The sequence below is a fragment of the Onychomys torridus genome, chromosome 8 (assembly GCF_903995425.1).
Source record: "Onychomys torridus chromosome 8, mOncTor1.1, whole genome shotgun sequence".
Taxonomy (NCBI): Eukaryota; Metazoa; Chordata; class Mammalia; order Rodentia; family Cricetidae; genus Onychomys; species Onychomys torridus.
Genome location: NC_050450.1, coordinates 78987891 through 79012279, shown reverse-complemented (window position 1 = coordinate 79012279; position 24389 = coordinate 78987891).

Here is a 24389-nt window from a genome sequence, read left to right as displayed (position 1 = left end):
GTGACGGATGTTTCCAGTACTATATAGATTATATTGGGGAAATGGCTGATTTAATTTTTAATAAGTTCAGGTGTTCTAAACTTCCATGTATGTAAACACCTGGGGAGAAACTTTGGTATGAGAAAAGAGAGAGAGCTGGGAAGATGGCTGAGTGAAAGAAGTGATTGCCGTGAAGGACCTGAACTTAGAGTCCCAAGAATCCTTATAAAGCAGACATGCCAGTGTGCAATCCCAGCGCTCCCGTAGTGACATGAGGGGTCAACACAAGAGAATCCATAGAAGCTAGCAGACTAGCTAACTTGGAATATATAGTAGTTGTAGGGAAACCCACCCTGGCCCTGAAACCAGAGCTAGTAAAAGAAACACACCCTGGATCTGAGGCCTGACCCAGTGAAAGAAATACTTTATCCCTGAACCCAAAATGGTAGAAACATGCCCTGACTCTGAAACCAGAGCCAAAGAAACACACTTGGTTCCTAGAACCAGAGCCAGTGAAAGAAATATATCCTGGCCCTAAAATTAGAGTCAAAGGATTAAAAAGGACCAGTAAAAGAAACACAGTTTGACCCTGAAATCAGAGCCATCTCTGCCCCTGACCACCAAAACTAACCAATCCCTGAACAGGAAAACTAACCAATCCCTGAGGAGAAAAGTTTCTGCCTGGAGGAACTCCACCCTTAGGAAGCCCTACATAAACTCCCTTCCTGTTCCATTGTCCTTTCCCACTCTGGCAGAGGCAGCCACTCTCCTGGACTCCTCCTTCCCAAATAAATCTTTTTCTAAAAAGAGTCTTGAGTGAAGATCTATATTCACCAGCAGAACAGAAGAACAGAGAGGTCCCTTAGGGGACTGAGCAGAAAACAAAAAAACCTTGCTGAGATATTCCCTTAGGGGGAGCTGAACAAGGTGGAGCAGAACAGAAGAACCTTGCTGAGATGTCCTTTAGGAGACTGAGCAGAAAAAAAAAAAAAAAAAAACAACTTACTGAGATGTTCCCTTAGAGGGACTGAGCAAGGCAGAGCAGAAAAAAAGTAACAACTTTTCGCTGGAGTCTGAGGAGATTGTTACATTTCTGCAGGGGTTTTTCCTCTTTAGCAGAGTGAAGCAGAAGAAGCAACATCTTGGGCCAGAGAGAAGAGGCAGAGCTCTGCTGGGGAGCTCCCTTAAGGGGGCACAAATCAAAGCTTGGCTATAACAGCTCTCTCCCCTAGGAAAGGAGCAGGATTACTACATCCTTCGGGGAGACCATCCCTCACAGCGTCCCAGCTTCAGGTATCACCTGACTTCCTGACAAGTCAGGAAATCTCCCCAGAGCTGAGCTGTCCTATGGTGGCGCTAGCCTCCAGAGCTATCCTGTTGTAAGACTTTGTCAAAGAAGATGGAAAGCTAGGAACAATACCCAAGATAATTCTCTGACCTTCACACATGTACACACACACACACACACACACACACACACACACACACACACACGAGAAAGTAATGAGGGATATGGAAGTAGTTGGTCCTTGTGGTCTTTCTGTGGGCATTCAGGTTCAAAGAACTGAAAATAAATGATAGGCTGAAAAATAGAATGGAGAGAGAGAGAGAGATTTGTTGGTCACTCACTGCATCTGTGGATAAGAACAAGTACTTGGTACACTAGTTTCCAATTCAAAATTTTAACCGACTTTCAATTAACAATGAAGGAACCAACAAAAGAGTGAGAGTTCCAGAAGGAATAACTTGGCCATTCCACCCTGGTACTGAAGTATCTGTGATATACCAGGCATTGCACTGGACACTTCACAAATTTAACAGCTGAAATGTGGTAGGTGATGAGACTGATGGTTGGGAGGTTATTGGACCTGCTTAAGATGCAACTAATACTGCCAGGCTTTATTTCACATCTCTCTGCTCTAAATCATATGTCTTCTCACGAAATTAGATTTTCAACCTGCAAGAACAGAGATGTGGTACTTTCACATGGCATAGGAAATGCCCATAAGCACACAATGAAACTTCTGACTGTTGCACTGAACCTGATTAAATTGAAAGGTTATGTATTTCCCCAAAGTTATAATTTCACAGGTCCTAAAAAGCACCAATTCTAATATCAGAACTACAACTATCAAATCCCACTATGGACTAATTATTTATGTTCCATTATTCACATATCTTTACACTCCATATCATGATCACATTATTCATTATTCACATAATCATCTGTTACCTCAATATCCTTTAAAGAGAACATTATATACAGTTTCAGATTTAAAATAAATTTGAGCTTGATAACAATTAGGAAAATTTTCAATGTAGCAGAGCTTTAATCAACGGAATATCACTGTAGCTCTCTCTTTTACTGAACTATCTTTCATGTTGTTAATCTGAGGCTTTGGAATAGTAGTGAAAGTTTTTGATCCATTATTAAGGTATATCAATATAAAAACCACCATTTCCATTCAAATAGTCTCTGATAGTTTAAATATTGCTTTAATACGCACAACCTCAATTAATGCAGCTAATAGCTCTGTGGGTAAAGAAGGCAAGTTTCACACAGAGATACACACAGTAGGCAAAGAATCTGAGACTCTTCCCAGAGGTTAGAATGTGTGTGTAAGGCAGGTTTGCAAATATACTACACGTTTTCTGACTCTCATGATTCCCCAGTACTCTTCAAAGAAGAAAACATGTATTTGACTTTTGTTCCCATTTTACTATATTGACAGAAGCCCAAAGAAGTTCAATACATGGGGCTAGAGAGGTGGCTTAGTAGTCAAGAACACTTGTGGCTTTCTAGAGGACCTGAGTTCAATTTCTAATACCCGTGTCAGGTGTCACGCAATAGTCTATAACTCTAGCTCCAGGGAATCTGACCTTATCTGGCCTCTTTGAGCATGTACACTCCACACACATGGATACACATAGTTAAAAATTAAAAATAAAAAATTCAAGTCATATACTTAACAAAAATGTTTGAGGATACATATGTGACTATAATTGTGAAGGTCAATGAATTCCAAATATATCTTGCTTAAGAAATGTCCTTTTTAATCTAATGTAAAATTCCTTTACTATTTAGCCACCATCTGACTTTTTTAAAACACTAAACATTTAACTCATTACTGACTGAAGTGTTATAAGAATAAAATTAAGTTGCAGACTTTGATTGTTTGTGAAGAATCTCAAGGAGGGGAGCATGCTAAGTGGGAGAAATAAAGCTAATTTCCAAATGTCACAGACTACATAATCCAAAATAATCACACTTTAGGGTAAAAAAAAAAAAATAATGGTTAGTGCTCTCAAGAGTGTGAAGAGACTGAGGAGTGACAATAAGTGTCATTATTAAGGGGCACTGGGTGGGATTTTTGAGGCAATAGAGTACTTTGTATTCTTGTTTGTGGAGACTACAACAAAATGTGTTTCATGCACACACACACACACACACACACACACACACACACTCACACACATGCCTATGAACTAGTAAACTCTCATAAGCTCTGTGGATTATCTCAATACTAATTTCCTGTTTTGCTTTTGGCGTTTGTACAAAACCCACCATTGAGGAAAACCAGTGAGAGAGGTACAGAACCCTGAGACACGATTTTCAAAATCTCCTGTGGCTTCTTAAAACTTCTGTATGCTAATCTGCTCTTACTAGGAGATTTTTGTTGAAGCAAAGTCCCTTTGACTTTACCAGACAGTTCTTGGGCAGCTCTCCCCTAGCACATTCCGGAGCTCGCTAAAGCCCAAGAACTCTTGGGCTCTTAGATGCATCTGTAGTGTAAATGGTTTGCTTCTCTTTTCAGAATACATCAGCAGATTGAGGTTCAAGTTGCCATTTGCTATGACAAGCAAATTCACAATGAGCCAGATCATATGTACTTTTCCTTTTTGTTTTCAAAGTCTCTTCTGATATTTATAGAATCGCTTTTTTTATTGAGAAAATTTTTATTCATTTTATATACCAACCACAGATCCCCCTCTCATCCATCCTCCCACTCCCCCTCAGCCTCCCCCTCCCCCAGTATAGCCCTATCCCCTCCTCCAAAAAGGTAAGGCCTTCCATGGGGAGTCAGCAAAGCCTTCTACATTCAGCTGAGGCAGGTCCAAGCCCCTACCCCTGCATCAAGGCTGTGCAAGGTGTCCCACCAAAGGTAATGGGCTCTGTAGATGTAACCGGCTTGTTAAATAAGAAACACAGAAGAACCACAGAAACAGTGAAGGGTAAGGTTTTCTGCTTTTGCTCTGACCTCGTGGTTTTTAACTCTGCAATCGGTTCTGTGTTTCTTATTTAACAAGCCGGATACATCTACAGGGCTCCAAAACACCAGTTCATGCACCAGGGATAGATTCTATTCCCACTACTAGAGGCCCCTTAAACAGACCAAGCTACATAACTGTCTCAATTGCACAAAGGGCCTAGTCCATGGAGGCTCCACAGCTGTTGGTCTAAAGTTCATGAGTTCCCACTAACTTGGTTTGGTTGTATCCGTAAGTTTCTTCATCATGATCTTGATGCCCCTTGCTCATAGAATCCCCTCTTCCCTCTCTTCAACTGGACTTCTAGAGCTGAACCTAATGCCTGGCTGTGGATCTCTGCATCTGTTTCTATCAGTTACTGGATGAAGGCTCTATGATAACAGAGCATTCACCAATCTGATTACCGGGGTAACCCAGCTCAGGCACCCTCTCCACTATTGCTAGTAGTCGAAGCTGGGGTCATCCTTGTGGATTCAATTGCATTATCCACACTTGACCTGAGCCCCACAAATGAAATTGTCTTAACACTTGCAGCTTTGGTTGCATGTTCCTGTCTTTTGGAAATGCCTTTCAGCATCATCTATCCAGAAGGTCTCAGCTGAATCCTCAGCACCGTAGCATTAGGTGCATGTCTGGCTGCCTTGAGGAAAATCTCGACCACCTCCATAGATTCATAGTTCTCAGATAATGCAACTCTCTTCCCAACAGGCTTTACAGTGAAAAAGGAACAGAAGTTAGTTCAAAATCTCAGCTCATCATCAGATTCCTTGAAGATAACTGTCACCAAGAGCTGTCCCCAAGCAAAATTCTTCAGCCTTTCCTCTTGCCAGATACTAAACCCACTGGTCATTTTTTTCACATCTGTCCTTGTCCTTCTGTGAGTCTAGAGATGCAATGGTTAAACATGTATGTCAGCTTTGTAGGGTCCAGATTCAACTAAGAGACACTATGAGAGAACTCCTATGGGATGTGAGGGGACTGCGTTTTGCATTTTGGCTGCTTGCTTTCACATCTCTCTGGTGAGCTGATCTATTCTGTGCCCGAGTTCATTTCACCCCCTGCTATTCCCGCTGCTGCTGCCAGAACCCAACTTCTTCAGCCTTCCAGTGTGGACTAAAGACCACTGGTTCAACAGGAGTCCTCCAGCCTGGTGGACTGAGCAGCTACAGACCTCAGCTTCTCCGGTGAACACAACCAATTTTGTTGGACTACCCAGACTGTATCGTGTGAGCCAATCTAATAAATCCCCTTTTAATACATGTGCATTCTCTTGGTTCTGTTCCTCTAGAGAACTCTAACACAAGAAGTAAAGTTGAACCTAGATTATCCCCAGGATGAAAACATGGTCATTTTCTACTCCAGGATTTTAGGTGTTTACAGCACACCAGAGATTCAAAAGCTACACCAGATCATGGTGGTGACAAAGGGTGGCACAAGTACCAGGACAGTGTGATAAATCAGAGAGACGTTTCCTGTGAAAGTTACCTTGGAGAGGCTGCGAACAGGTAGGTCATGTAATTTATATCACACAATCCCAGAATTCCATGGGTATTCATTAAAGAGGAGACCTTGGTTTAATCCAATATATGAAGAAAGATTCAACCACCAAAAATACAGCCAGTGCCCTGTTAGAACTTGGGACTATAATGTCAATGCAGTGCTCTTAACTTGAAGACTTTGGTCTACCTTTCTTTTTCTCCCTCCTACTGTTATTTACCTGGCAACTGCCATTGACAAGTAGCTTCCCACCCAATATCCATACAGGCCAAATAAACTGATTTTGAGACACTCTTGAAGACTCACATCAGCACAAAGGGATGGAATCTTTTTTGAGGTTGATTCTAGTCTCTCAAAACATACATTTTTATCTGGCTTTGGAGATGATTTTTAATGAAGAAGGTATTCTGATTAACTTTATCTTTAAAAAAAAATCACTTTATAACTACACAAAGCTAGCTGGATATCCCAGCAATGCATATGGATAAGGAAAAGGATTGTCAATCCTTTTAAATAATTTAGCAGCGCATTAATCTTTGTGAACTTTTGGGGACTGTGTTAATGTCAGCTTTACTTTGGTTCTCCAAGACCACAGAGAATTCAGGTCACGTTTCTCACCTCGGGTAAAGAACAAAAGCAGCTCAGGCTCTGAAAAGTTCAAATCCGTAAGTTAAGCTGGAACAGTGCAGGAAGCATTTACAACTAAGCCAGCACCTAGTGTTCCCCATGAGTGTACCCTGTTCTAAAGAGCAATATTCTAGTATCACTTCTTCCTCATCCATTTTCCTGCTGGGCAATGACTTCAGAGCACCCCTCCTAACATCCGGTGGAAAATGAGAATATATGCCAATCAAGGCAGAGGGTGCAACCCAATGAACAGAGATGATACCTCCCTTCCAAACACTCAGCCCTATTTCAGGCAGTCTCCAAAAGTGAAAAAGACCCATAGAGACACCAATGCAGCAGAGATGCCCAGAAGTGACTCAACCATCCAAGCAAAGGTGCATATGGGAATATGGAATTTTTTTCAGATAATGGAAAATCCTCTTTGAAATACAAATTCTTAGAATCCTTAGTAATATTCTGGTTCAAGAAGATTTTTTTAAATTTAATCCTAAATCATCTAACTCAGTAACCATTGAATTTCCCCATGTATACAGAACTCAGGCTGTAAGTAACAGTGAAATGTTAAATCCACTCACTATGAAGTATTTAATGAGCCACTTTAAATTTAAGAATATTCTTGAAGGAAATATTTTCAAATCTTTACAATTTAACCTAATTAATGGATGAGATATAAGTCTCTTGATAATGGGAGCCAAATATAATTTTTAGCTGTTTAAATTTTTTATAGAAGTGGTCCCTTGTTCATCATCTTTGTGAAAAACTAACAGTTTACATATGCAGTTAGTAAGCCTTTGAATGCTTCTATTCTCAAATTTACCCAGAGAATGTTTTTCTTTTGAGGAAAAAAATATACATATATGCATGTTTGTGTGGATATGTGTGCATGTGCACATGTATATGCACCCACGTAGAGGCCAGGAGTTTAGGATGCTTTCTTCAACCACTCTATACCTTATTTTTTAAACTGGCTTCTCACTGATTCAGCTAGACTGACAGGCCAGCAAGTCCTAGCCATCTTCCTGTCTCCATTTCCCACTGCCCACTCCAGCACTGGGATTACAGGTATGCACTACCATGCTGACTTTTTTTGCCTAGGTTTTGGGTGTAGAAATCAGGTCTTCATGCCTGTTTGGCAAGCATCATATCAACAGACCCATTAACAAGAGCTAGTAACTTCTAGATACAAGTGTTAAATTACCTTTCAAATACCCTCTTTGGGAAGCAGTTAAAGGTTGAGGATAAGTTACTATATATTATCTACAGTAAGTGCTTGGCACTGCTGATTCCTAAAATGTCAAAGTAGAGAATTGTAGCATGAATCTTAGAGGGTCTTATTAATAAAATCAAACCTGAGGCCAGGTATTGGGGTGAATGCTGGAAGATCAGAGACACAGAACAAGCCACAGCTTCCTCACCTCGCCAATTCCTCAGCGGGTCTTCTTTCCTCAGACTGCAAGCTTCTGAGTCCTCATCCAAATGAATCTCAGCTAAGCTGTGCTGCTCAAAGCCTAAAAGCTTAACCAGCCAAATGCTTAACCAGCCAAATGCTTCTACTTTCTGGTCCTCACACCTTATATATCTTTCTGTTTTCTACCATCACTCCCTGGGATTAAAGGTGTGAGTCACCATGCCTGGCTATTTCCAATATGACTTTGAACTCACAGAGATCCGCCTGGCTCTGCCTCCTGAGTGCTGGAATTAAAGGTGTTTGCTACCACTGCCTAACCTCTATGTTTAATATTGTGGCTGTCCTGTTCTCTGATCCCAGATAAGTTTATTAGCATGCACAATATTTCGGGGAACACAATACCACCACAGAGAATGAAGAAACTTCCAAGGGAGTGGGAAAAGAAGCAAAAGCATGCACTATTGGTAGAAATATTAAGGCAATTCCACATAGTTAAAAAGGAGGTTTATTTTGTGGGGTGACTTACAAGTGAAGGGATAGGTTACAGGGTCTGGGAAGGTGAAGCACAATCCAGTGGCATTCTCTGGAGAACTCTGCTCACTCTACCTCCAGCGTCCAGGGTCCAGGAACCAAAAGGAACAGGCATCCGGATCTTGCGTCTTCAGGGTTCCTTTCTTAGCTCTGCCTTGTAGGCGTGACCATTACCTAAGCCTCAAAGGGGGTAGTACTTCCAGGCCAAAGCTGGACCAGCTATCTACTACATCACACACACCCTGAAACCTTTTGCCAATGGCTGAAAGTAAAACACTAATAAAGCACATGGAAAACATAAGCAGCAGTTAAGAGCACAGCACATCCTGTTCTTGCAGAGGACCCAGGACATCCTGTAGTTCCAGGAGGATGTGACATCCTCTTCTGGACTCCCAGAGCACCTGAACTCACATGTGTACATAGCCACACACAGACACACATGTTTACACATAATTAAAAACAAAAATAAATATTTAGTAAAGAAATAATAAACAACAAACCAAAACACATAAAAACCAAAGTGTCCAAAACAGAAGATCTGAGGTAAGGGTTAGAAGTTGAAGTCAGGAGAGGGTTCATTTAGATAAAACTCATGTTAGGAAGAAGCAAGCAATACCCAAAGTACTACCTGAAAAGAACTTGTGGGCATGAGTGGGAAGGACATAACCAGCTGGCGGAATGCATCAAAAGTAAGCTGCCTTTGATCATGGGGATGGAAATGGTGCCTGGGTCGATGGGACCATAAAGTACCATAGGCCCTGGGCTCTGCATGACTCTTGCAGGCTTTTGTCAAATCACTTCCATAAACGATGGATCATTCAAGAATAGGCTCATGGCGCCACAAATTCAGAACAAACCCATATGTTTAAATATTGAAAAGGGTATATTCTAAACTCTGCACATTCAAATTTATACTCAGGATGAAATGTAAGTAATCTTCCTTAATTTTACTGTCAGAATGTTAACTCTTCTACTGATGTGTCTGTGCCCAAAGCACCTGAATCTGCTCCAATCAATAACACAGAATAGTTCTACTTAGGAAAAGAGGTACTGATCTTCATATGACATCCTATCTAGCGTCTCCACTCCAGCTGAGACAACTGATATTCAAAGAGACAGGGGAGAAAAAGAGCTTGCTAAATATTCAATCCCTTCGGTCCTCTAAGCTCTCTCCCTAAATCAAGTCAAATAAGCAGGAAAATTATGCTCAAAGACTATTAGACCGGTTCCCTGTAGAAATGCCTTTATAGGCCAGTTCAGCATTATGGTTTATATTGAGAAAGGCATAATTTTGTCATTGCTCATACAATTGCTATTTGCAACCTATCTACTACATTCTGTGATGTCCATACATGAAATGTATCATGAAAAGACCAGTGCAAGAAAGATAGCACAGACCCTGAGAAACAGAACAGTCTTGTACAAGTGACAGCACTAAAGAGTCCTCCACTACGTCCTGAAAACATAAGGCTAACACATTGGTACTTCGCCATAACTTAGTTTTTCCTTCCACCCTTGCTTGATTGGGAGCCCTGATATTTGGGGGTAAAGAGAATAAACATTAGTAAATATTGGCATTAACTTCCCAGAATGCTAAAAGTGGGATAAACTATAGGTTTGCTACTGGTTTAATTATTTGTAAATGTTTGTGACTCTCGTTAGGTTTTCTATTAATTTCTGGCATTTAGCAATGCTCCCTGCAGTAAATGAAATGTTATGCATTACCAACATCCATTTCATTGTCCTCTGCCTGAGCATCCAAGAAGGACACACTTCTTGCAAAATCTACAGTTAAACTGGCATTGATCTCCATGAGGCACCAGGCATGGGTAAGCACTGTTAAAATCACCACTGGCACTAATAATTGTTAATTCCAGTTATCTCATGTTATGGTCATTTTTGGAAAATAAAGATGTTGGGCACAGAGCAACTTGACTCCCTAGGTGGCAGCTTCCTTGCTGTCCTGGCTGCCTTGAAGAAAAGAACTGTCAAGCAAATAGCCTTTATGCCAGCATTGACCCTCTTGAACACCCCATAGGCACCTTGAGAAAACTATACACTATCAGCTGATTGCCCTGCCTCCTGAAGGGGCAGCAGTTGCCCTGGCTGCTGAAAACACAGACTAGCTCCAGGATATTTGCAACAGCACTTGCTCCACTTTTTACTCTCAGAACCCTCAGTTAACTCTAGATGGCCATGGAGTCATTTCCACCTGTGCTAGAGGTAAGGGAAAGCACTTCCTCCGTTAGCCTAGCACAGGCGCTGCCTGTCATGATTGGAGCAATAGAGGCTGTGGTTAAGCAGATAAAGTTGTGATTGGCCTATACATTTTCTCTAGCTATAGAAGCAGACTCCTCAGGCTCACATGGTGTATCTCCCGTGCTGCCTCTCCCAGTGTTTCAAGACGACAACAAAAGGCTTCTTTCTCTCAAGGTCTTTTATCAAATCCTGGCTTTAGTGTTGTGAGCTGAGCTGGTGACGCAAAGAAGCAGCAGAGGCGCCAGATCCGTACCGATGACCAGAGAGGAGAAACTTTAGGTCCTGGTTGATGGAAGGAAGCTTTCCAGAGAGATGTCACGTCTTTAGGGCTAAGAATCTCAGACACCTCAGGTGGAAAGACTCTCCAGGTCGCACAAGAGCTGCAAGGCTTGAGGGGCTAAGAATCCAACACTCCTGACCAGCACAGTGGCCTGACACTAGAGGGCACCATCTGCTGTAGCTCCCAGTGAGAAGCAAAGACCCAGAAAAGCTTCGTGTCTGGTCTGAACAGAGCACAGGACGCTCTGACCACACTGCTCATTGGTAACGATTTAACACGTAATTTTAGCTGACATGGGGCAAATGCATGTTACTCTCAGCATAGCATTTTAAAGTGGTCACTTAATCTTTGCGTTCTTTTCCCCTATTTTAAACACCTTAGAAGCCACAATGAGAGGAGGAGATCATCATCCAAAGAGGATGTGGCCCCCATCAACCAGGGTCCTTCTGAGGCTGTTTAGCTGGAGGAGAGGCCCTCCGCAAACCTGTGCTCAGCATATAGCGTAATTGTTAAGTGTTCCTTCATTTGTTTTGTGTATACATGTTGATTTCTTGTTTTGGTTGCTTGTTTGTTTCTTTTTCATTTTCTTTAAGACAGGCTCTCTCTATGTAGCCCTGGCTGTCCTGGAGCTCACTAGGTAGACCCAGCTGACCTTGAACTCACAGAGATTCACCTTCATCTGTTGAGAATAAATGTGTGTTACACCACACCTAGCTATGAGTGAAGTTTTTTCATTATAATGAACCACTGAGATTCCAGCAGACTGTTCCATGTATAACCACTTTGCTGTGGAATAATCCTCCTGAACACTATGTGAATATGTGTTGCTATGATTGGTTTAGTAGACAAGCTGACTAGCCGATAGCTGAACTGGGTGAAGTTAGGCAGGAAAGCACAACTGACAATAATGGGATGAGGAAGGGTAGCGTCAGAGGAGTCACCAGCCAGATGCAGAACAAGTTAGACACACAAAATGGGATAAAGGTAAAAGTCACAAGCCTTGGGGGAGCACATGGATGGATAGAAATGGTTTAAGTTGTAAGAGCTAATCAGTAATAAGCCTGAGCTTTTACAAATATAATAATAATAATAATAATAATAATAATAATAATAATAGTAAATTGGCCAAGCATTTACAAGCAATATTAAGCCTCTGAGTGGTTATTCTAGAGCGGCCACCGGTACAGGAAAACTCCTCCACCTATACCGCTTCTCTACTTCAAAGTGCCTTCAAAGCGTTTGACCACAGAATCAAAGTTTCACAAAAACTCTATTCTTTGTTCTTGGCTTTGATTACAGTCCCAAATATCTTTCTGATTTATTATTCCAATGAACAGATTGGAAAACATGTAAAATTCCATAGCTTCCTGCTTACAACTGTGATGGTTTACTGTGAACTGTCAACTTGACAGAATCTAGACTCACTAGGGAGAGAGCCCTCTGGGCATGTCTGTAGGGATTATTTTGATTGCATTGACTGAAGTGGGAAGACCCACCCACTGTGGGCGCTACCACTCCTTTGGCTGGGATCCTGGACTATGTAAGTACAGAAAGAGGACAAAGCATCAGCCTGCACTGCTCTCTGCTTCTAGATTTTAGATACAGTGTGACCAGCTGCCTCAGGCTCTTGCTTCCATGACTTCCCAAGCATGACAGATTGCATCTTTGAACTATGAACCAGAGGAAGCCCTCCCTCCCTTTTGTCAGAGTAGTTTATCACAAGAAAAGAAACTAAGATGCATAGCAGAGTATACATGACAAAGTATTTGTTCTTGACTATTTTAGGTGTGCAATGGAGTTCCACACATTCACACCGCTGTATAATCCACCCATGCCCATCATCCACTTCCTCAACTCTTTTCAACTAGCAAAGCTGACTGAACAATGTTTCCCAGTCCCCCTCAGCTCCAGCTCTGGCAAATATCGTTTTACTTTCCATCTCTATGCGTTTGACACTGGACTTTTAACATAATAAAATCCTATAGCATTTGTCTTTTCCAGACTGATAAATTTCACTGCTAAGTGAAATAGTAGACTTTCAATTTATCCACATTAAGGCATGTATCAGAACTTCTTTCATTTTTAAGCAAAGTAATATTCTATTGATGCATTATTGCACTGCCAATCTGTCCCTTGATGGGCATGTGCTTGGTTCTCCTCATAGCTGCATAAATAATACTTCTGTGAAGATGAGTAAACAAATATGTCTTTTTTCTTCAGAGTCTTCTTTTAGTTCTTCTCGTTATATTATCAAATGTTGAGTTGTTGGACCATATGATAATTCTAACTTTTTTAAAAAATAGAATTATCATACTGTTTTCTATAACTCTGCCATTTTATATAACTACTAACTACACACTGTAGTGGGCAGCCATCCCAGCATTGACCTGGAAGTTCCAACCCCCATTGAGGGTTCGGTAACGGTCACACCCACAAGGCGGAGCTGAGGAAGGAAGCTGAAGACCCAGGATCGAGAGGAGGTCTCGCTCTCTTAGTTGTGGGACCCTGGACACTGGAGGTAGACCGAGCATAGTTCTCCAGAGAACACCGCCAGCCTGCGCCATATCTTTGCCAGACTCTACAACTCATCCCTTCATTTGTAAGTTACCCCACAAAATAAACCTCCCTTTTAACTACGTGGAGTGGCCGTAATAATTTCACCAATAACACACAGATTGTAATTTCTCTACATATTTGCCAAAAGTAATATAATAAAAAAATAAAATATTATTTTAATAATAGCTATAGTTTGAGGGGCATCACATTGTATTTTGGGGATTTGGGGTGCATAATGTGTGTGTGTTTGTGGTATATATGTGTATGTGCACATATACATATGTGTGCACACAAGTGTGTGAAGGCCCAGAAGCTGACAGTGAATGCCTTTCTCAATCCACTTTATTTATTAAGATAGAGTATCTGAACCCAGAGCTTGCCAATATCACACTAGTCTAGCTAACCAGCTTGCCCCAGGGATCTTATGTATCTGCTTTTCCAGTGCTGAGATTACAGGTTTCCACCATACCTGCTTGGCTTTCACATGCTTTCTGCAGTGAAACCAAACTCTAGTCTTTGCACCTGGGCATCAATCAAACACTTCAGCCACTGAGCCATCTCCCCAGCCTCACATTGCCTTTTTGACTCCCATTTCCCTAATTCCAACTTATATTCTGCATATTTTATATGTGTGTACCAGTATATGTGTGTGCCATGTGTGTGAATGAGTGTGAGTGTGTGTGTGTGTGTGTGTGTGTGTGTGTGTGTGTGTGTGTGTGCAGTAGCATGTGCTCCTTCTTACACCTGTGGAGATCTCTACATAGCGTCTTTTTATGTACTTATTGGATGTCTGTGTATCTCCTGGGAAATATGTATCCATTGTCCACTCTTTAATTGGGTTGCTTGGGCTTCCTGCTTGTTTGGTTTGAGGTCACTTGCATAGTTCTTTATATTACCCACCCAAGTAACTAGTTCCTCCCCCCACCACCTTCTTCTGTATTTCATTCAGATAGTGTCTTGTCCTCAAATAAGAAGACATGGGAAAGCTATTTCTTAAGGCCTCCTCACTAGCTCTAGCTAGAGACAAATCATCTTGCTGGGCATAAAAACTAAAGGGAAGCTTCTCCAAGGAAGATGCATGAAATTTCTTGCAAAGGCACAGTACAAGCATGTGGTTTGACTATCCATTGAGAAGCAACTGAAATCAGGCCAGTATGTGGGGACCAACAATAAGGAGCAAATGAGGCAAGGTCAACCCAATGCCTGAAGTTGGTGACCCTAGGGAGACAGGCTTAATCCAGGCAGAGGGGGTGAAGCACCCATGACATCTTTTCCACAAGGTGGGAATATTTTAGGTGCTCACTCAGCAGTAATTAAATCCTCACTAATTCAGTTCAGAGAATCAAACCTATCCATTCTGGTCAGGGTTCAGCACTTCCTTGCTTCAAGGAGAATGTCAAGCTTTCTTCATGGAGCTCCATGACTGCCTGTATGTAGGAACGGGACATTTTGTCACCATCCCCTGTGACAGGTGCCTGAACTCACTCCGTCCTCTTCCAACAGACAGAGTCTCACCTTGCTTTCCTCCCTGGTACACAAATGTCTTAGGATCTGTCAAGATGGAGGAATATGGCATCCTGTCCATGTAGGCCAAGATGGGATGGGGCAGAGAGGTCTTTAAGCATGAGAGTTACCTGTGTGTCAGGTGGTCAGTACACCATGAAATACTGAAAAGAAATCCTTATTGTACAAGAAAAAGAAAATCTAACACTGCCATGGAGCACACACAAAAACAGTGACCCCTGGCGAGGAGGTTGCAGACTCACCTTCATCGTAGATGAATTCTGTCTGAAGGCTGAGGATATGGACTAGCTAGCAATTAATCACTTCAGGATGCCTCCACTCCACTTCAGTTCATTTCATTAAATCCCAGTTGACTCTTGCCCCTTCTCCACCAGCCCTGCAGAATCCTGTCCACAGTGCCAAAGAGAGGAAGCCCTGACACTCTCCTTGTTTTTCCCCCCTCAGGCTGAATATAAAAAGCATACTGTGTTGTGGATATCACTCTGTATAAATAAAGTGCTGATTGGCCAGTAGCCAGGCAGGAAGTATAGGCAGGACAAGCAGAGAAGAGAATTCTGGGAAGTGGAAGACGGAGGAGAGACACCGTCAGCCTCTGCCATGGCAAAAAGGATGTAAGGTAATGGTAAGCCATGAGTCACATGGCAAAGTATAGATTAATAGAAATGGGTTAATTTAAGATAGAAGAAGTAGATAGCAAGAAGCCTGCCACAGCCATACAGTTTGTAAACAATGTAAGTCTTTGTGTGCTTATTTGATTGGGTCTGAGCGGGTGAGAGAGAATTGTCCTGACTGTGGGCCAGGCAGGAAAACTCTACCTACAATACTGTCTCTGATTCTTGGAATCTAACTTCAGAGACTACCTCATGAAGATGTAATTTTTACTTCTTTTCTGTCTGCTACATGACTAGTAAAAAAGAAGAGAAGGAAATTCTGTGAACCTGTGTTGAGTGGTCACCTGGTGTTAGGTCAGAGAAGCCATACTCTGTACAGGTAATTGCCATAAGCACTTCTATTATTCACATTTCAATGGGTGCTTGAAGGGTGGGTAGTTTGCACAGGAAGTAGCAGAAATGAACTAGTTTTTAAAATGCATATCAGGCTATTATTAAATGGCATGATGAATGCTAACTATGACGCTCTGGAAAAATTTAAATTACTCAACATATATGGATTGACTGAAGTGTTTTAAAAGTATGCCTTATGAGAATGGGATATGAAGGTGGGTAGGTGGTACATGCTTGCTATGACAACTTGGATGGCTAAAGAGGGAATATTGCCAGTTCAAGGCCAGACTGAGCTACACAGTGAGACTTTGTCCCAAAGAAGCAAGACAAGCTTACAACAAAAATCTCCACAACTACCCACCTAAAAACAAAGACAATATGAAAAGCTGGAAGATTCTGACTCTGCTTCATGGAGATTTTCTCTGTGCTGTGATCACTAAGTGGACTTCTAACCCATATTTAAGCAGCTTAGAGTGAACTAATTCCAACTGCAAAGTAGACAGACTCCTACCACGGAGACAACATCATGTCCACATCTTGCAAGGTGGTGATCAGAAGACAGAGAAAATATCCTGAACCAAAACCGAATGCCAGGTTGTATAACTTGTTTTCCACTAACACTACTAAAGTCATACAGGTATAACAGATTTTATCTACAACACGCTTTCTAAAATCCCGGCAGGGTAATTGTCAGCAGCACTACTCCTTACCTTCACTGTCATGGAAGTTTCCTTAAGAATGTAAGTGTAGATGCGTATCATGGCACATGCCTGTAATGTCAGCACGCATGAGGACCATGAGATGGATGCCAGCCTATTTGAGTCACAACACAGCAGGAGTCTCTCTAAAGCAAAGAAAGAAAGAAAGAAAGAAAGAAAGAAAGAAAGAAAGAAAGAAAGAAAGAAAGAAAGAAAGAGTGTTAAACATGACCAAAACAACAGAAAGGATAATGAAATATCAAAAAAAAAACCCTAACATTATGAATCCACATTTTCAGGCCATAAAATTGTCCAGATTATAGACTAAGCATCAATAATTCATATCAGTAGTAAACAAAGGGTACTGCCAGTAATGAAACGTTCCCAGAAAAATATACACAGCAACTTAAAGGTCATATAGGCCTCCAGGCACGTTATCTCTGCTTACCCACAGCAGACAGAGAGGTAACTGGACTGTCCAGTGTACCTCAGGACTGGTTCATAATGTTTTCAGAAGTGTCAAAGGCTTTGATCTGCAGGGTCTTTGGCATATGAATGAAGGGGAACTAGGTGAAGCAAAGGCAGGAAGTTGTGTAGAATCAAACAGTGTAGAAAGCCATATATGAACATGTAAGAATTTCCAGCCCAAACTCAGGTATATAAAAGTAATCTTGTTTTTCTATAACCGGATTAAATGACTTTTATTGCCATTCAACCAGCCGCTATTGAACCTTAATCTTGGTCGTTTTGTTTGTTTTTGGTTTTGTTTTTAGGTTTTTTTTGAGACAGGGTTTCTATGGGTAGTTCTGGTGCTTGTCCTGGCTCTCACTCTGTAGACCAGGCTGATCTTGAACTCACAGAGATCCACCTGGCTCTGCCTCTGTCAGTTTTTTAAGACACAGTCTTACATTATAGTTCAGGCTGGCACTGAACTCACCTCAGCCTTCAGAGTGCTGAGATCCCAGGCATTCTCCACCATGTCTGACTTATTTCTTCCCTCAAGTTCTCTCAAGTGCTGCCTAGTTTCAGTGAAATCGCCTCATGTTGGGGTGGGATAACAGGCTATGTCTGTATTATATGTGATGGCCTGTGTATTCTCACAGGAAATATATCCTGGGAGAAAGATTCATGTGTACATCACTTACTGACTTGGAGGTAAGCTCAGGAAACACTGACAAGGGAATAGAAAGTTACAGACAAAGGGAAAGTTAGGCAGCTGCCATGGTTAAGGGGCTTTGTACCGTGGGGAGTCCTGGAAATAATAGAGAGCCCTCCCTTTTTCCCCTTGAGGAACCCCTACTGGAAGCCAGAGCTCCCCTCTTACAACATTAGCTCCTATTGGCTCTTATTAATCCACTGGTGAAGGGCTGGCTGCTACAAATGAGGAGGAACTAACTGTCTAGCCTGCCTGAAACAGAATTAAAGGGGGCTCCACCCCAGTGAAAGGCTTCTAGCAGTTGAAAGTCAGGCTGTGGTGATAACCTGCATGTGATGATAGCTCATCAACATCGGTCACACTGGTTATCAGTTTCTTGTCATCTCCCACTAAGGGTGCTCACTTTCCTGTCTGCTTCTTCCTCTGCCCACTGTTTACTCTGAACGGCTTCTCATTCCCCACCCAGTCTCTCACGACCCACCTTTCCTTCCCGGCTTCAATACTCTGTACACGGGAATGATTCAGCAGCCCCCAAATGACCCAGAGCTGCAGAGAGTCTGTGAGAGTGACCCAGCCCAGCACCTCAGTGCTCACAGGAGCAAGGGATCACCCTGAAGCTGCAACACAGGCTGGCTAGTAATATCATTAATGTTCCCTGTGGCCCCTTTGCCACAAGGGCTCACAGACATTCTCTCTCTCTCTCTCTCTCTCTCTCTCTCTCTCTCTCTCTCTCTCTCTCTGACATTCTATTCTGGAAGCAGCATTCAGAACCCTCAGACACAGCTGTCACTATTTATTGCCATTTCCTTATTTCAAATTAGCCTAAGTGGATAGATCAAGGTGGGGCTGCTCCCTTGCTGCTCTGAGTTCAGAGACTTGTGAAAGCAAAGCTCACATCCCATTGCTTCTCTTGGGACCCTGATCCAGCTTCCAGCCTGGAGGACCCTACCTGCCTTTATGCTAGATCTCACTCATGCTGTATAAGTCTAACTCATTGTTTATGCACAGAGGACTCTTGAAGGACAAACTATTCCCTAAAATATGTTGTCTTTCATTCTCCTTAACTTCAAGATATGAATGCCAATTTAGCAGCAGTCTGTGTGAGGAAATAAAAAAACAACACAAAAATCAATATTTTTGGTAGCTATCCTAAGATTATTATGAAGACACAACTGTCATGCCTGCTGATTGGTCTTTTGTTGCTTGATGTAAATTTTTATGCATTCATTAGGGGCCCTTTTCTTCAGGCACCTTCACTAAGGGCTAGCAGATTTTCTTATCTGACTGATTTCAGTGGCTGTAAGCGTATTTCCTGAAGTGAATATCTATAAATCTCACATGTTCTTTTTCCTGTCCAGGGGTGGCTAGACCATCATATCTGTCTCTATTAGGGACAGGTGGTAACCTTGCCATACTTTCTGGATTGGCTGGTAAGGGCCTCATATTGTCTATCCCTTATGTTTCCAGATTTGCAAATGAGACAGAGCTGAGTCTTATCTCACAACTCATGCAAATTAGATGCCTGGGAGGCTACTGAAAAGGAAAGATACTATCATCGGTCTTACAAGGGCATCTCTCAGATTGACAGACCGAGTCTAACCTCCTCTTCCCCTTCACTTGAATTAATATCTCCGCTCAGTCTCTGCTTTGTGGAAATGACAGTCCAGTCAAACTCTGGAAAGTCACTAAGACAGACTCTGTCCCCTGTCTTTGTTCTCCAAGATTAGAAAGGTCTCTCCTAAAGGATGCACAGTGTTAAAGAATGCTGAAGACTTTTGATGTGGCTGATGAAAGGGCTGAGGAGAAATCAGGAAGGACCACACTCTGATTTCCAGATGCCTCCATGTTTATGAGCTTCTCTCAATAGCATCGGTGCTAGGACCTGCCATCATTCCTGCATCCCCTTAATGTCCACCAAAGACTTACTCAGCAGTATTCTATTAAACACATTATGACAACCAGGCTTGAAATAAATTCAATCCACCACATAAAAACAGGAGCACCTGGGCAGTTAACAAGCATCATTTGTTTTGTTGATTCAGACAAACCAATCATCAGGATCAAACTCTTCAATCAAGAGACACACATATGTTTATGACAGAAATACAATTAGGAAGCATGCCTAGGACTCTAATCATGATTTCCACACTTAGTAATTTGTGTTCCAGGGACAATGCCAGGTGCTCTGCATACATTGGTAAACCAGACAGATAAAATCACCAGGCTTGAGAATTTGTAATCACATTGGGAAGACAGAGAGAAAAATACCAGGAAAGCAAATATAAACTAGCTGATTGAAACCAAACAGAGTGAGGTGACAGCAGTGAGCGGGATTTCACTGTGCATAGTGATGCTCCTCGACAGCTTCTCTGAGGAGTGAATACATGAGACAGCACACAGCAAGAATGAACCATATATACATATGTAAAACAAACTAGGACCCAAAACTTCAAAGCCTACATAGATGAGCTTGAGACAGTCTAAAAATTGTGAGAACAGTGTGGCTAGGGACTAACGTTGGTCTTAGTTAGGGTTTCCATTGCTATGATGAGACACCATGACCACAGCAGCTCCTATAAAACAAAACATTTAATTGTAATGGCTTGCTTACAGTTCAGATGTTTAGTACTTTATTATTATGGCTGGAAGCAAAGCAGCATGCAGGCAGACATTGTCCTAGAAAAGGAGCTGAAAGATTTTTTTTTTTTAATTAAAAGAGTTTCAGAGCTGGGAGAGATGACTCAGTGGTTAAGAGCACTGACTGCTCTTCTAGAGGTCTTGAGTTCAATTCCCAGCAACCACATGGTGGCTCACAACCATCTGTAATGAAATCTGGTGCCCTCTTCTGGCCTGCAGTCATACATGCTGTATACATAATAATAATAAATAAATAATTAAACTTAAAAATAAAATAAAACTTAAAAAAATTTACAAAAAAAAATTCATAAGAAAAGAGTTTCTATTTGTTTTACATATCAACCTCAGATTTCCCTGTCCTCCCTCCTCCCACCCTCCAGTCTCCCCCCCCCCATGTTCTTTCCCACCTCCTCCAAGGCAAAGTCTCCCATGGGGAGTCAGCAGAGCTTGGTGCATTCAGTTGAGGCAGGTCCAAGCCCCTCCTCACTAAAACCAAGGCTGTGCAAAGTGTCTCATCTTAGGCACTAGGTTCCAAAAAGCCAGCTCATTCGCTAGGGTCAGGTCCCAGTCCCACTGCCTGGGGGTTCCCTAAACGGTTCAAGCTAAACAACTGTCTCACTTATTCAGAGGGCCTAGTCCAGTACCATAGGAGCTCCTCAGTTCATGTGTTTCTACTAGTTTGGCTAGTTGTCTCTATATTTTTTCCAATCATGGTCTTGATATCTCTTGCTCATATAATCCCTTCTCTCTCTCTCTCTCTCTCTCTCTCTCTCTCTCTCTCTCTCTCTTGCTGATTGAACTTCTGGAGCTCCGCCTGGGACCCAGCTATGAATCTCTGCATCTGCTTCCATCAGTCACTGGATGAGGGTTCTATCATGACAGTTAAGGTATTCAGCCATCTGATAACCAGAGTAGGTCAGCTCAGGCACCCTCTCAACCATTGCCAGTAGTCTATGGTGGAGTCATCTTTGTGAATTCCTAGGGACCTTCCTAGCACTCTGCTTCCTTCTATTCCCATGGTGTCTTCATTCATCATGGTATCTCTTTCCTTGTTCTCCCACTCTGTTCCTGATCCAGCTAGGACCTCCCATACCCCTAAGCTCTCTTTCCCCCAACCCCTGCCCTCCATTACTCCCCTCACCCCCAGTTTGCTCCTGTAGATCTTATCCATTTCTCCATTGCTGGATGATCCCTGTGTCTTTCCTAGGGTCCTCTTTACTAGCTAACCTCCCTGGAGCTGTGGGTTGCAGTCTGGTTATCCTTTGCTTTACATCTAGTATCCACTTATGAGTGATTGAAAGTACTTACATCTTGACTCACAGGCAACCGGAAGTGGTCTGTCTCACTGGGCATGGCTTAAACATTTATGAGACCTCAAAGCCCACCTCCACAGTCACACACTTCCTCCAACAAGGCCACACCTCCTAATAATGTCTCTCCCTTTGGAGGTCATTTTCTTTCAAACCACTACAATGTTAGACAGGCCAGAGCAGCAGAATCCTTAATGGTGCTCAGGGAGAGACCAAAGGTGGCCTCCAGGTGGAAGTCACATCAATTGTATTGTTAATAGCATTGTAAAGATATTTTTATAGCGCATCAGGTACTGCTGAAGCAAAAACGAGCCAAAGGCACAAGAAAGCTGGTGAGAGTGGGAACTGAGGTGAGGAATAGTGACAAAAGAAACCAGGGTGTTTAGCAGACGCTTAACCAGATTGTCAAGTCTTTATTCTAAAATTAATGGGGAAAGCAGAAGGGTGGGTGGGTGAATACTAAATCACATGGGAGAAAGAGATTCTGGCATTCTCCCACAGCAGTATGAATAGCAATTTCTACAATATGACATGTATGAGTGTTACTCTAGAAAGAATGTTGCCACCAGAAAAAAAAGAATCATTATTTGAGAAGATGGCTTTATTTACCCTGATTTGAACACTAGACATATATCACAATATTTATATTGTATCCCAGGAGTGTGTATAATGCATCAGTCAAAAAAAAAAAAAAAGAGGTGTGTGTGTATGTGTATGTGTATGTGTATGTGTGTGTGCGTGCGTGCGTGCGTGCGTGCGTGCGTGCGTGTGTGTGTGTGTGTGTGAAGAATGCTGAAAGAAACAAGTAGGAGTTTTTTTCTACTTAGAATATAACTTTGAAGAGCATAGATGCTTGAGATTAAAGAGGAAGGAAGGAAAAAGTGGAGACCACTTGATGTTATTGGCAGCATGAAGAAAGACAAAGGTATCACCTGGAATTCAACATCCCTTCAGTAATTCATGATTCCGCCCTCTTTTTTCAAGAAAGGAGATTAGAGGTTACAAGGCAAGTGCTTACAGTCAAATCACCTGGATACAAAGAACTTGACAATGAAACTCACTTTATAGAAGATGAAAGAAAATTCTCCAAAGAAGTCTACCCCTGGGGACAGAGAAAAACGCGGTTAAATTTTAGCCTTATTGGGACCCACCTTTAGCTTGATTAACTGGTTAATCAAAGTTTCTGTTTAATGTGAGTTGGTTATCAGATGAAGGCAAAGCCCCTAAGGAACACTGTCTGATCCATTGAATAGAGTTACCACAGCCTCTCCCCTCCCTGCAGGGTCCTTTGTTTTAGAGCATGCTTGTTCAATCAAGCTGGGGAAAGCAGAAAGTTTGAATTGTCTTATTACAGCTGAAAAGCCTCAGGTGTTAGCAATGGTCATACGAGGAAGTAGCCTTAAGATAGATTCGAAGCATACATACAAAGGATGAGTCCAGTGAAAAATTGGCTAGTGGGTTAAATAAAGAAAGAGAAGGGAAGGGATCAAATCTCATTCCTCAACTTTGGGTTTGAGCAATAACGTGGATCTTTGTGAAAGCCACGAGCCTTGGGAGCAGCAGATACACCTTGGACTATAAGAAATCTTAATTATTAGTCTGACTGGCTTAATGTAGATTTCAAGCTTCTTGAGAGCAGAGATTACATGATGTGCCCATGTATGTCAAGTAACTAAAATAGTGAATATAACCCTGTATGGGTTGCTATAGGATCTGGTTAGAATGGAATTTTTCTCTGTGGGAATGGGATGAGTCAATCAAAGGGCTCTAAACAGACTGCTTGCTCCATGTGGCTGAAAACCAATTCTGCAAAGACATAATAATCGTAATTATTGAGTGACTGTCTTGTACCAGATTTGTGTTCTTTACGTGTATTGTTTTCATTACTCAAATCCATATTTGGTAGATCCTGTTATCCTCATCTTCTCAGGAAAGCCAGCTACAAGTGTCAGACAGATTGCCCCAAACCACAGGTGGTAAATGGCAGAACCAAAATTAGAACTCAAGCCTTGTCACAAAATCACTGCCCTTACCATATATGAATGGTGAGTGATGTTCCTGGAATTCTTAACAATCACTAGAAGGTCCAGACCTTCTGTGGAGAGCTGGGGAGATGACTCAGTCAACGAACTGCTTGCAAGAACTGAGTGTGAGCCCTAGAGGGGAAAAACAAACAGAACAACTGGGCATGATTATACATGCTAGTAACCCCAAACTTGGGAGACAGAGACAGGAGAATCCCTGAGCTCACTAGCTGGCTAACCTAATCTACTTGGAGTGTGTCCAGCCTAGTGAAAGGCAGTGTTTAAAAAAAAAATTAAAAGGTGTACATCACCTGAGTAATGACATCCAAAGTTTATCTCTACACACATACATGCATGCACACGCACACCACACACACACATGCATGCATGCAAACACACACAGGCATGCACACACACATACACACATGGATATACACACACATATTATCAGGTACCCACACATACATATGTACCTTCACACACATGAACATACATTCACAATCCCTAGACATACATGTGTACATGCACATACACAAACACATATAAAACAAAACACCACAATTTCCACACAAGCAGAATGTGAAAAAGGCTGCATATCGCCATCCAGAGTTCAAACCCTGGATGGCTTGG